Below are 12,038 nucleotides of genomic sequence, written 5' to 3' on the forward strand. Positions count from 1 at the left end.
TTTTTTTTTACTGTTTCACTTCATTACTGCTGTGTATGTGCTCCATGTGAGTGACGTGGGTGCTTATGTAGGTGAGTTCCAACTTACGGTGAAAATTGCGTTACGTCGCGCCATAGGAACAGATCTCTGAGGCAACCCGAGGATGTACTGTAATATTAGTTGTAGGTAAAATAAATCAATAACAATATTTAAAAACTGGCAGCCATCCCTTTCAATCCTATCTATTTACCTATCTATCCATCTATATATCATCTATCTATCTATATCTATCATCTATCAATCATCTATCTATCTATCTGTATGTCTCCATCATCTTCCACCATTTATTTATGTCCACATTTACCTTAAAAATAGAAAATAAAATGAAAATAAGAGGATTGTTGTTCATTTCTTAAACTCTGCTGACTTAGTGGAAATACTGCGACAAATGGTCTATGAAATGAGAGCCCGTGCACAATCCAGTGAGTTTGTAAGCACTGGCATTGACATTCCTCTCTGCAGTTCTGCACTTTACTATGTGAGGAGTCTGTGTTTCATAATAACAAGAAAAATCCAGTTATGTTCTTTCCATTTCTAATTTTTCAGTCTATATTGTAGAAAAAGCATGTGCTGCTTTAATTTGTCCCTGAACTTCCTCTGGATGTTTGGATACAGTACAAACAATGTTTACAAACACATGGGCTGAGCATAGCAAATGAAACCATTAGATAATTGGTTAATTGCAGGTGAAATTGGCCACTCACCTCTTTTACTGAAAGAACAAGTGACTGCATCTGTGAATGGTCTAAGAGAACAAATTCAATTATGGAGTAAGATAGGCTTGGTGGGCGTGCAGAGGCTAGGTGGGAAAGAAAAGAAAAGGCATAATATTAATACACATACTGACTAGCTCTGTTCACTGAGAGCACCAGGAAACAATAATAACCCAATGAGAATGATGGAAGTGTGGAAATGATACCAGGGCAGGGAGGCAAAGTACACGATGAACCTGGAATATGCTATAATGCCAGAGAGCAATGACATAATCAAAGAATGATAGGGACATCAAAGTAACACAAAAGCCAACTCCAAGGGCTCCCCCTGGACAAATAGGGGACACATTGAGTGTCAAAATAAATGACATCATACATATGGCCCAATGAATACATTAGGATCTAATATCTCCATACTGATAGGTTAAATAAGTAACCTAAGAAGTGGATGCCCCCATGACTTCAATGATAGCAAATCCCTTCTCTGGAAAATCCCTGACATGACCACTCTCAGGAGCGAGGAGCAAGGCTACAATATGGCCAGACAAGATCAGCTGTTTGTTTCTAAATAAAATCTCTTCTTAAGTGGTAGCTGAAAATTCTCACACATAGTTCGTCTGATGTGTTTCAGTTGAGATCTCTTTGAGAGGCCAGGTGCATTGAGGGTTAATGTCCTAATGGTGAACATGTGCTTCTTGTCGAAACAGGGCGCTGACTATGATTTCCTAATTATTTTCAAAATGATTTCAAATTTATATGTTTAGAAAGAAATTATTTATTCCAAGATATTTCTCTTCTCTCTCAGAAATATTAGTGCTATAAAATATATGGTCTTTTTGGATAGCAAACCAAAATATATTAAACGGATTTAAACTGTGTTTCTAAAGATGACTCCAATATCTCTCATTTTACTCCCACATCAAGCTTTGGAACCTATTTTCCCTTCCCTTGAATCTACCCTGGTACATTGATGTTGGCCAAGAGAATTCAGCAGAAATGATGCCGTGTAAACTTTTTGGCCAAGCCTTTTCTGCAGCTTCCAATTCCTTTCTATTTGAGCCCTTAGCTGTCAGGCAATAGTTCAGCAACCCTACTTGAGAGACAACATGGAGAGAGAAAGAGAGAAGGCCAGGCAGCACCCAGCTGTTCCAGCCATTCAAAATAAGACACCATTCAGGTGAATAAATTCATCTTGGACATTCCAGTGCCTGCGGGCCCACTGCCCCAACTGAACCTAATCTCTAGCTGGTAATCCTGTTGAATGCAGCCAAATGAGTAACCCCAGGATATGGCATTAGAAACAGAATCAATGCCGTTGGCACATCCGCTGCCCAAATTCCTGGCCTACAGAATCTTAAGCAAATAAAACAGTACTAATGTTTAGCCACTAAGTGTTAATGTAGTTTGTTGAACAACAATAAATGACAAGACAAGCTTAACCCTAATTAAATTTCATAATGATCAATTATTCTACTACCTACATTTTAGATGACTATACACAGCTTATCATCAAATAACTGCTCTGTGGTAAAAAATATTCTGAAGTCTGTAATGTTCATACAATATGTCTTTCTTTTTTAAAACAGTCAATTATCTTTAGGCAATATTTCTTGCTGGTTAATATGATTAATGTAGAATGCAATGCAGCTAACAATGAAGAAACATAAAATTTTAAATGATCTATAATAAATTTACCATGAATTATGATTTTTATTAGAATTAGGTATTTGATTATAATGCCAATAAAAATGCAATTACACTGTTCTGTGGAATGTGGTGTTCATTCTCTAAATAAATATTATTTAAATAATAGTGAATTAGAAAAATATAAAATTTTATTTAATTCACATGTTATTGAGAGAATTTTTCTTAATGTGGGGGTAAAGTCACACTATGTAAAACTTTATTTATAATGGCTTAATATATCAGATTTTTATTTTAATTATAGCTTATTTGAGGTTGGTCTAATTTTTTTGATGCTCCCCATGCCCAAAAGAAAAAAGGGAGTAGCCACTTAGATGGTAACACAAATTAATATTAATAAATTACTACATTCAAATAAGAACCCAAATTTACTGCCAAAAACACACCTTTATATGCAGCATAATGCAGTTTAAAAGGCACACTGATAAGTGCCTGAATTCAAATCCATTGCTGTGCCCTTTGTGTTCTTATCTTCCTAGGGCCAGCAGACAATCCTGCTTTTCACTAACCTTTGGCACTCCCCCATCAGCAATAAACTGTGCTCCTTCAGAATCCCTGAGCTTCCTTAATTAGCATCACCTGTGGTAAGCTCCATTTGGAGCTGCCCCATCAGTGGCACACACCTGCTTTGGTGCCTGCAGGTAGAACAAGGCCCAGTGTCTCAGGGCTCTGGGGAGTCCATCTGTGTGCCCCAAAGCAATAACAAAATACCTATCATCTTCAGCAAGCTTACTGTAGCCTCTAATCCTGGTAATTGTGCCTCAATTATGTAGAACTAAAGTGATAAACAAGAACCTGAGCAGATCCACAGTACAGTGTCTCAACAAATTAGGTAAAACATTTCTTCTCCATTCCCTAACCAAAAAATATTTGTCTTTCTCCAGCAAATTAAATCAGATAATTTTCTACTCATTTCAAGAGGAAATATGTTTGTTTTTACATTTATATTTGATCTAAACCTTCCCTCATAAGCCATGGAAATTGCAAATATTTCCTTTTTTTTGTCATAATGTATTTTTTAATCACAGATTTTGAAGTACAACATCAAAAACATTCAAGGTCATATTTTTTCTTAAAATGGAGTGTCAAGTACAAAGAGTTTCACATGTATGTTTGAAGGGTAAAGCTGACACACTTAAAACATTTAACATAAAAAATATATACAGCAATGAGTTATAAAAATGGGACTGCATCAAAATAAAAAGCATTTGTACAGCAAAAGAAATTATCAACAAAATGAAAAGACAACGCATTGAATGGGAGGACATATTCACCAATGATACATCTGATGAGGGGTAAATTTCCAAAATTTATAAAGAATTTATGCAACTCAACACCAAAAAAGCCCAAATGATCCAATTACAAATGGGCAAAGGTCCTGAATAAAAACGTTTTTAAAGAAGACAAACAGATGATCAATAGACATATAAAAAGATGTTCAAGATGCCTAATCATCAGAGAGATGCAAATTAAAACTATAATGAGAGCACTAGCTGGTTTGGCTCAGAGGATAGAGTGTCGGCCTGCAGACCAAAAGGTCCCGGTTTGATTCAGACAAGGGCACTTACCATGGTAGCAGGCTTCTCCCCAGCAGGCTTTTCTACAATGGCTGCACCCATCAGCATTCCCACCTAAAAGGCCAGAAGTTTCCTTTTTCTCCACACAATACTTGTTTGTGATTTATTGATGATAGCCATTCTGGCAGGTGTGAGGTAATAGCTCATTGTAGTTTTTTTTTTTTTTTTAATTCTCACCTGAGGATGTTTTTCTATTGATCTGTATTTTTAATTTTTTTCCTCAAAAAATTAAAAATGGAATTGCTTAGCTCAGCTGGTGTGGATCAGTGGTAGATCATTGACCCATGAACCAAGAGGTTGCTGGTTCTATTCCTTGTCAGGGCACAAGTATAGGTTGCATGCTTGACCCCCAGTAGGGGGTGTGCAGGAGGCAGCCAACCGATGTTTCTCTCTCATACATGTTTCTATCTCTCTATCCCTCTCCCTCTTTACCTAAAAAAATCAATAAAAAATATTTTTTTTAACGGAATTGCCTTTTGAACCAGTGATTCCACTTCTAGGAATATATCCAAAGAAACTGAAACACTAATTTGAAAGAATATATGCACCCTTATGTTCATTGCAGCTTTATTTACAACTAGAGGCCTGATGCACAAAATTCATGCAAGGGCGTTGGCCCCAGCCTCCACCCACCGCCACCGCTGCCAGGGACCTCTGCCGCCTCTGCTGTGGCCCCCAAAAGCTGCGGCTTTATCAAGAAGGAAGGGCGTCCAGAAGGACGTCTTGTCTAATTAGCATGTTACTCTTTTATTATTATAGACTAGAGGCCTAGTGCATGAAATTCATGTACTGGGGGCGGGGTCCCTCAGCCCACCCTGTACCCTCTCGCAGTCCAGGACCCTTCAGGGGATGTCCACCAGGGGGAAGGGGCCTAAGCCAGTGGTCAGCAAACTGTGGCCCCTAGAGTGTGGCTCTTCCACAAAATACCACGGGCGGCCGTGCATGTACAGTGCAATTGAAACTTCGTGGCCACACTCAAGGGGCCAAAGAGCTGCATATGGCTTGTGAGCCACAGTTTGCCAACCACTGGCCTAAGCCGACAGTTGGAAATCCCTCTCATCGCTCCTTACCGCCCACCTGCTCACTGCTCCTTACCACTCAACTCACTGCTCCTTAGTGGTGCCACGGAGGCAGGAGAGGCTCCAGCCACTGCCACTGTGCTCACCAGCCGTGAACCCTATCTTTCTGTGTAGTTGTCTGTGGGTCAACTGCTCTCTTCCTTCTCACTAAGGGCGAACAGCATGTGAGGATAGAGTGCACTGTCTTGGAACACAGAGTGCTGCCCGAAGCTGAGGGGAGTGGCTGGGCCCACAGGGTGAGAGGTGGACACAGTGGACACTATCTCACCCAATTGTGTGGTGGGCTGGCCAGCCTTCATCTGCCTGACCCCACCCAGGGAGGGACTGAGCAGGGTGTCCACCTCTCCATTCTCCATTCTTCCATCTGTGACACTTGTCACCCTTGCCAGGCCTCCCCCAAAGTGAATTCAGCTCAATCCCTGAATGTAAAAGGGCCCATGGAGGGGGCCTCCACTCCAGTGTCCCCCGATTTCCAGCAACAGGACCTGGTCTCAGGACGGTGACCACAGCTGCAGAACATAGATCTGTTTCAAGAAAAGTTGGGAATGCAGACTTTTGTATGAGCCCCTATTCCAAAAGATGGCAGTTTATTCACATTGTGGCAAAGACACCTTCAAGAGTAACATAAGTGGGTAAAGTCGGGGCCAAACTGGGCCATTTTCTCATCCAATCTCTCTGAGGCGCGTGGACAGAACCAAGTCTCAGCTCTTTGCAGGACACTTCTGGAGTTTTTTTAAGCCTAAAGGACAGTTGTCTGTCTCCATTCTTGTTCTTTGGAATTTTTTCATCGTCGGATAAAAGGATATGTACATTGGGGCAATCCTCTCGAGATACAATATTCCAGTTGCACCCATGTGACGACAACAGCACCCCTCAGAGGGAGGGAGCCAATAGATGGGGAGCAGGGAATTCTGAAAACCAAAGTGATGACAGAGATGCTAAGCCTTTGTTTCACGTGTCTGACACCCCTCTTCAGGCGGCCTGCAGGCTGGGCGTCTGCTGGACCTTTACCACTTGATGTCCTGGCAGGCTGCCCTGGGCCCTGCTAGGCACTGTGCAGGGCTGCCTGGGCCCGGGGCGAGTCGCCCCCCCCCGCCCCACCCACTCCTGGTACAGCTCCTGCATATGGGCTCTGGTCTCCGGGGGCCACACTAGGATGGCAGCGTAGATGCCTTCCATCTGATGCAGCAGTGTCCTGTCTGTATACCCATCCTCTGCCTGGGCCTGGCCCCTGCCACTTAGGCATCCCTGGCGCAGGCCAGGACTTCCACGAAGTGGCAGGGCTACTTGCCCCTCTACAGCTTCAGGACCACTTCTGGATGTTCCGAAAGCCATAAGCAGCCTTAAAGCATAGCAGAACCTCTCTGTCCCTTTCAAGGGTGACCTCCTGGAAGTCTTTGTTCCTCAGGGTGCAGTAGGTGAGCACCCCCATGTCCTCGTTGAACAGCTCCTTGGCCATGTGCCTGAAGATGTGCACCAGGTACCCATCAGAGCTGGCACCTTTGTGGAGCCTCACCTCCTTCTCCTTCATGTCTACAAACAGAGTGTCCACGGTGTCTTCATTCGAGGCGAAGTCACTTTGCTCCATTACCTGGACAACTTCAGCTGAGGTTAACATGCAGTCAGCACCCTGGGAACTATGTAAAGCTGTGGGAACATCTTCTCAAAGGGCCTCCAGTTTATTGTCATAACATGGGGCCACAATGATGTGGAAAATCTTGTCTGGGGACAGGTTCTGCCGTCTGGTGAAGTAATCCTTCACCAGAGAGCCCATGATCTGCTGGGGAGACTTGGCCATGCAGAGGTGGGGGTGATGGGGTGACCCAGCACATGCTCTGCATATTGGTCCCAGCCGCGGCAGGCGGAGGTCAGCATGGGTAGCCGGGGCTCTTCCTCACACACAGAAGAAGTCCTTGGTGTTCTGTTGAGAAACTTAGACTCCTTCCTCTGCGGTCACACAACTGTCACACGCCAGGCAGTCACTCAGAAATATCTTGACATCAGCCAACTTATGGAATTCTCCCTTCTCTCCATTCTCCTGAGCCGGACTCTGGATGTTGACTGCGGCATTCTCTTGGTCATAGGTTTTTGTTTTTTCACTACATTCCTTCCATGTACAGTGCTCACACTTCATTTGGAGTGGGGTGGGTGGGGGTCAGCTTGAGTGACCTGCAGGAAGCACAGGGAGAGCAGTCAGTCACCGCTGGTCACCCCTGGTGCTGCTGGCAGTATTCTTTCTTCCTTGTGGAGCGTCTAGGGAGGGGAAGCGGCCGCAGTGCCTGAGGCCAAGTTCCAGGAGGCCCGCAGCGCTGTCCTGATCATGCCAGAGGCACTGGTCCATTGGTACCTGGCCTGTCCTCTGGAGATTGAATCTACAGGACTACTAAGGAAGCCAGTCCCCAGTTCTGACCCACATCCACCACCGATTGATTGGAGTCTGAGGGTCAGGAGGAGGAACCAAGAGGCCTGCCTTCCAATTGCTCACCAGTCCCTGGGCCGCTCACTCTGGTTCCCTGTTAAACCATCCCCTGATCAATGTGAGCCTGTGGGCTGGGGGAGGGACAAAGCAGTCTGCCTTACACCTGTTCACCAGTCGCTGCTGCCATGGATTCATTGGAGCCTGAGGGACCCCGGTTCCCCATTAGTCATCCCCTGATCAATGGAGCCTGAGGGCCTGGGGATGGACCAGTCATCCATTCAGTCATTACGGGCCCTGGGTTTTTATATATTAGGATAGCCAAGATATGAAAGCAGTGCAAGTGCCCATCAGTAGATGAGTGGATTAAAAATGTGGTACATTTACACAGTGGAATTCTACTAGTTGTAAACAAGAAGGAAATCTTGCCTTTTGTGACAGCAAGAATGGACCTGAAGTTTATTATGCTAAGTGAAATAAGCCAGTCAGAGAAAGACAAACACCATATGATTTCACTTACATGTGGAATTGAATGAACAAAATAAGCTAACAACCAAAATAGAAACAGACTCATAGATACATAAAACAGACTGATAGCTGTCAGAGCTGGGGAAGGTGTTTTGAAGGCTGGGATTAAGAAAAAACAAAACAGATGCAGAAAACAGCATGGTGATTGCCAGAGGGAAAAGAGGGGAAGGGAAGGTGGAGAAGGGCAATGGAGGGGATAAATGTGGCGAAAAGAGACTTGTCTTTGGGTGGTGAGTGCATGATGCAATGTGCAGATGATATGTTATGGAATTGTACACTTGAAACATGTATAGTTTTATCAACCAATGTCACCTCAATAAATTCAATAAAAAATTTAATGAATGTCTTTTACTGAACAATGGGTTGAATGTAGGTTTTAAACCAAAGGAATTTTAAAAGGCTTAATTTGTGTTCTCACGATCTCACACATCTTTTTTTTAGGCTTTTTTTTTTTTTTTGCCATGACCCTTAATGGGTAAATTTTATTGAAGCTAAGTTCTTTTAATGTCAAGTCATTATATCTTCTACATACAGAAGAAAAATGGTGCTAAAATTTCCAACAAGCAGGTACATATTCTTCTTGAAACAGAAAGACACTAAGAAAGCTTTATGTTGGTAGATTGATGTGTTGAAAGATATGCAACTCAATTCTGAATCTATTAGACTAAAGACTCCTTCTGAGAAAAAGCCTATAGATTAATACTCATGCTAAAAACAAGTTTCTCATCTCCTTGCCTAATTTGTAATAATACATACTTTACCTATAATCATTTGACTACAAGAAAGGGCAGAAGTTTTGCCTTAATGATATAAGGTTTTACTAAACAAGCTTAGAATATCATAGTCTATTTCTATTTATATATTTTTAAGTAAAACTAAAAAAAATACAATTATAGTGTATAATGATTTCCATTTATAATGGCCAAAGTGTATAAGAAAGGAATAGCTACCATAATTTAATACTTATTAAGATTTGATTTCCCATTCCTTTTTCAGAATGAGAAACTGAGACCCTGAAGGTAAATTGCCTATGGTTATACTATTATTAGTGATTAAACTCTGGTCCCTGATTCTCCGTCTAGTCCTATTTCCACTATAATATGCCACCTTCCTTCACTGCCTTTGAGTCTCTGAATGTCAACTGCAAAGAAGCAAGTAGATTTTAACAACTATCAGCTAAATTAAAGCTAAAACCTGCATATACTTTTAAAATTTATAATGGGTGATCTTTTAGAAACTGGACAGGAAATGATGCAGAGTTCTAGATTACAAAGCTTATTTCACACAAGTGTAGTTATTAAGGAGTTGTTAGTTCCTTTAACATATGTCATTTTAGTCACTGATGGTTATAATTTATTTAGAAGTTTTTCAGATAAATAAGTAGACAATATAGACAAGGTTCTAACTCTATAGAGCAGCAGAAGGAAATGAAAGTAGAACCTGTAAACAGAGAGAAGTTTGTATAGGTTGTAGCATTGCACTGTATCAGAATATCAACAATAATTATTAAAATACATGAAATAAATATAAAATCAAAGATTTTTTAGTTGTGCAACATTGAAGCATCATTTTTTTTCAAAGCATGCTTGTCATCATGTCAGTTCTTCAGGATATTAATAGGTTTTAAGTAAAAACAAAAGTTTTCAAATTCATATACACTTGGGAATAACTGAATACAATACACCTTTCTTGATATTTAAAATGCATGCAAGCAAATGAAAGGCCCTGCGATGGTTTATAATAAAAATGTCTACTTACCCTTATTTTACCAAGTATTTCCAAAACTTGTTTGATCATAGAACCATTTTTAAACAAATAATAGCATTTTTAGAACACAATAGGAAACACTGATGTTGTGTATAGCGTGTGTTCTAAGAAGTTGAAGCAAAGAGTTCTATTATCCGTTCTCTAGCAGATGTTGTTTCAAATCTCTTCCCTGAAAATGAAGCATATATAAAATATCATTTTATGATGAACATTCTCCTTTAATTTTATGTTTCCTTTTCTGAGCCAAAAACAAGACAAAACAAACACAAAAACAACAAACCCACAAAAGATTAAAGAAACATTAAATGTGGCTACTTCAATAGGTAAAGATGAACCCCTACATCTTAGTTTCATTTGCTTATAAAGGTCACTGCTTCTATCTAGAGGGTCAATCACTTTAAATAAGATTATAGATTAACCCCCAACCCTAACACACACACACACACACACACACACACACACACACACACAAGCATATACACACGCACACAACACACAGTCCGCTTTATGGCTATATAAATTAAATGTGGCAGGACATTTACTTTATTTTTGACCCTGTCTCTCTCAGTATGGGAGTAGAAGAGTAGGTTTCCTGCACAAAAGGTAAAAACAAACAAACAAATCTCAAAACAGAGCCTGCTATGGAACAGAATGCAAAAGAACATGGTAAATTGGATGTTAATTGGTCGTAAGAGCTGGTCATGGAGTTGTTCTTACTAGTTGCTAGCAACTCAGAGGAATTGCCAATAATCATTCTTATTATTTGTTGCTGTGAGGCCCATGAGGACACAGCATTTTATCTTATTCTGTACAGAGCAGATTTCTGTTAGATGATGTGAGGATGTGTAAAGTATGGCTAGCCGTAATTTTTCTCTCCTATGCAAACTGCACAGAACAAGAGTGCAAATGAATATATGTGTCTGTGTCCTCTGGAAGTTCAAGGCTCCTCTTGTTAACCAATGGCAGAATGGAAAGAAGAGCTAATACTTGCTGGGTATTGCTTTATATCCTAATGTTTCACTTCAAATGTAATGTGCACTTATAAGATTTATGGGCTGATACTAGAAATGTGATTTAAGAAACATTATCAAATAATTTAGCATTGCTTTATTATTGAATAAACTTTTACAGTAAACAAAGTCTCAAAGATAAAACCATAAATAGTTTCCCTCTGTCCTCAAATATATATATTTGCATTTTCAACATTTCACGGGCAGGGAGCTATAGCCAGTTTAATGCAAAATCTGGCCCTGTGGAAATTATGGGCACTGAAGCGGAAAATATTTTTGCATTCTTCTATGCCAGTGTTGCCCTTTTCTGTCAAGTTGCACATGCATGAGTCCACAATGAGAGCAATATTTACAAGCTGTATTTTACATAATTCCAGGGAATGACTAGCTGCTCTTCCCCTGAAGAGAATTCCCTTGGCACCGCTGCTTGCCATTCCATCCTGCTGGTCCGTTTGTTCTATTGTATATCCTGCAGAGTGATACATTGCAGCATCTTTGCAAGTTGTAGCTGAAGTGGAATCATCCATCATCCCAATCACTGGAACTGAGGACCTTATGGACTGGGAGTAAATTATGAAGCTATGAGGAAGGTGATCATTTTTGCAGAAACAGCTATTTTATGTTATGATTCTCTATGCCATCCGTCCTTTCTTATTTGGAAAAATGAAAGAGTAAAAGCCACAGGACCAGTTTTTGTTCTTTGGATTGGTGTTGAAGGAAGAAAACACAATCAATGAAAATGCACTTAACACACCCAAGATTGACTGGTCTTTTTCTTGTTTATTTTGAATTTCAGATGTGATTTTCTGTTGACCTGTTAATGCCATGTAGCTGTGGGTTTCCCAGATATAAGTGCATTATAAATGGATAAATTTCACCATGTGGGATGATTTAAGCTAACTGATTTGAGGTCCCATCTGGGCACAACAAAGGGAAGGTTGTCAATTATCATAGCAAATTTCAGTCATGTAGAGTCAAACTAGGTAAGTTATTCCTCTACCACTTTCTCATCCCTCTCCTTCTCCCAAAAGTGCAAGCATCAAGTAGTGGCTGAAAACTTGCCCTTTTGCTTCAGGTAACTTACTTAAGTCTTTATTTTATCCTAATAAATTTAGAATAATTTTAACATTCAAAATATAGGAAAATATGAGTAGGTAATTTCAATAAAAAGTGACTTATTTCCCAAATATTACCAAGGGACACAG

At 40.6% G+C, this 12,038-nt stretch overlaps 1 pseudogene; it reads right to left on the reverse strand.

Annotated features, from left to right (window-relative positions):
* Positions 1–406: 406 nt before the first annotated feature.
* On the reverse strand, positions 407–11,360 carry LOC102251812 (annotated as a pseudogene).
* Positions 11,361–12,038: the final 678 nt, after the last annotated feature.

This window comes from Myotis brandtii, unplaced genomic scaffold (genome assembly GCF_000412655.1).
Source record: "Myotis brandtii unplaced genomic scaffold, ASM41265v1 scaffold249, whole genome shotgun sequence".
NCBI lineage: Eukaryota > Metazoa > Chordata > Mammalia > Chiroptera > Vespertilionidae > Myotis > Myotis brandtii.